Source organism: Limulus polyphemus, unplaced genomic scaffold (genome assembly GCF_000517525.1).
Source record: "Limulus polyphemus unplaced genomic scaffold, Limulus_polyphemus-2.1.2 Scaffold1106, whole genome shotgun sequence".
NCBI lineage: Eukaryota > Metazoa > Arthropoda > Merostomata > Xiphosura > Limulidae > Limulus > Limulus polyphemus.
Window position 1 is genome coordinate 303,452 of NW_013666716.1, and position 3,045 is coordinate 306,496.

General features: G+C 36.3%; 1 protein-coding gene across 6 annotated transcripts in view; it reads left to right on the forward strand.

The window, feature by feature from the left end:
* LOC106462160 (centrosomal protein of 76 kDa-like) overlaps positions 1 to 3,045 on the forward strand; it is a 90,879-nt gene that overhangs the window by 68,383 nt on the left and 19,451 nt on the right. The window lies entirely within an intron of this gene.

The window sequence follows — 3,045 nt, forward strand, 5'->3', positions numbered from 1 at the left end:
AAGATGGAAAAATCATCAAGGATAAGAATGGAGACTATTGCATTTAGTAAATGTTTTCTCTTGATTTATAAGTTATTCAGGTTTTTTCATCTAAAAAAAGTGACATTAATTTCTTGATGACCTAATATTTATATAGACTACTAACATTACAGTTCATGTAATGTTTGTGCTAACCTGTGCTTTAGCCTGAACTCTTGACCAACCAATAGTTACAGTGACTACAGCCATCCTCCTATTTTATTTTCTACATAACATTAAACCTTCTTTGATCATCACTTGCTTTATACCAAATTAACTGTTTCTGCCATTCACACAGAACCTCCAAAATAGATAGTGTCACTGATATTGCTACAGCTATAAAGTTGGAAAACTTTGTCAGCCTTCCAATAAACTTCTGATATGATACATACCTCTTCTCACACAATAGCTTTTCTTGATCTTCCACTGCCCTCTAATGCATTGCAAAGAAATTTTCTTGCTTAACATGCTAGCCTTTATACCCCACAAGTTCATGATGCTCATTTAGCATGTGATAACTCTCCAACAATATGCATGATGCACTCTCCTAGAGTACCTAGATCCCTCTATACTATGTTATATGAACCTCATTTTCTCCATTGGCATGAATTGGACTTTGTTCTTGTTTTTAATTACCATTTTCATACAAATTATTGTGAATTATGAATTTATGATTTACCATGATTGCCATCACTGTTCCAGATGTTACTGGGAATGCACAAACTCCTGTTATCCAGGCCTCAGTTTCAACATTGTCTGCCAGGGAGGTAAAAGCCTTGGTTCATAGGGAAATAGCTTCTTACATGAGGCCTGGGCCTTCTTCTCGGCAATGGTCAGCACCTCTTCAGGTTGATGAGAATGTTCAGGATGAGTATGATTTCAACAGCCTATTTCCTGCTTCTTCTTTTGCCATATGGCCACATCCTGCACCTTTGGAGGAGGTACAACCTTTTACTCCTCTCCTCCACTTAATGACACTGATTTATCACACTTCGAATGTTTCTTGTTTTCGGTTATGCCTTTCCTTCCCCTTTTGTGTGAGATCCCTAACTCGGACTATTTGGTGTTTCCCCCTTCATTTAAGTTCATGCACAGCAGTTTTTATCACAGTTTGGGTGTTGGTATGCTTTGATTCCCTTGAGTTTCTGATCAATATGCTTTAGCATTTCATTTAGATTCCCAACAATTCAATCCACTGTTACCCTTTGGGGTTTTAATCCTGAAGCTTCTGTATGATTTTCACAGGTACAATTTTCAAGGATTCATCTTACACTTACTAACAATTTGCATTATCTCTTCTCTTTCTAACTTATGTCTGAGGCCTTTCATTGTTTTTCCAACGATTTTTGGAAGACCTTGGGTCCATTCTGTGGTTGACTTTGGTGAGGCTCTCTTCATCAGCCCTTTCCCTACTTACCTGGCTGCTTTTTGGTTAGGACTTGTTGGGGAGATACATGCTGCTTGCGGGGGTTTATCTCTCCCCATCTTCCCTCAGGGATTTAAGGATGGCTCCATTTTTAGTGTCTGTCCTTGTTCTATGGAGTCTCATGGTGATGTGGCCAGGTTGCATACTTATTCCTAAGGAAGCTATCAAGCCTGTGTTTCCCCTTCATCCGGGTTTTTACTCTCTGCTTTTCATTGTCCCCAAGAAAAACCAGAGATTGGAGACCTGTCCTCAACTTATCCCATTTAAATCAGTTTCTGGATCCTCCTCATTTTACGATGGCATTGTTTCAGTCCCTTTATTGGAATTTTACTTTTTAGAAGCCGATGACCCTGAAAAAAGTGCCTACTTTCACCAGTAGCACTATCAATTCTACTAATGCCTCATTGCCAATTAAAGCTGCAGTACTCTATCCACAACAATCCTTGGGACCAGAATGACAAAAAGTAATATTTGGGTTACCATGTCTTAGGATAATCAATCAGTCTATAATGTGAGCACACTTCCAATAGGACCACGGCTTAAAGAAGCCAGAATGTTCGTACAACCAACTTCAGAGTGGTGAAGAAACTGCCTAGAAAACTGGAAATGTTTACACAATACATTCAAGATGCTAACCAATAGCACTAAATAACCACATCTTGGGCACTTCAGAATTGCCAGTATTGCTGTAAAAGAAGTTTATGGTAAACTTGAGCTTGGTGCTATATTTGTTATTTATATATATATACACAAAAATATATATATACGTGAGTTTACTTCTGCAATAATTATAGCTTTGCAGGATTCGGCTGGTATATATATGTGTGTGTTGTTAATAGAATAAAAAAGAGAGATGTACTAGTTTTCTGCAGAATATATAGAATCTATTAACAGAAATGGCTCTAGATAACTTTCAAAATAAAAGTGAGAACAAGAAGAAAATTGGGCAAAATAAGTGTAGGAGTTGTAATTCTCAGATTAACTCTTAGATTATGGTGTTATTGGGCTCACAGTTAAATTTTATTTACCAGATCACTAACAGACTAAGTTGCACATTTCTCTCTACTCATTTAAGCCAGATTTAAAACTGTTCTTTACATAAAAATTTTAACTTACATGATAGTGGTATGAACAAACTCATTCACCCAAGCTCTACAAACTGCACTTAAAAATCATGGATAGTGCTTGCTTTATCCTTCTATATGACTGTTGCACTAAAACCTACACAATTTCACCTGGTGATTACTAAGGCCCAACTGTCCTTTAAAAGGATACATTCTATATTAACGAAATCTGGAGGCAAGAAATCCAAGGTCAGGTTTGTAGGCAGTCAATAGCGCATTTTTTATTTCATCCAAAACTAAAAAAATACATAAACTTTGAGGAACATATAGATTTAGTGATGTAGTATAGTGGACTTCATGATATAATGGTATCACAGTTACTATATATCCATAAAATATTTAAAGGAGAATAAAATTACCAATGATTGTTTGCTTTTCAATAAGGTATTAATGGATATTTTGTAAAAATGAATTGACAGATATTTTATTATTTTCACATATTACAGTGTGTGTATACACACACACACACACACACAC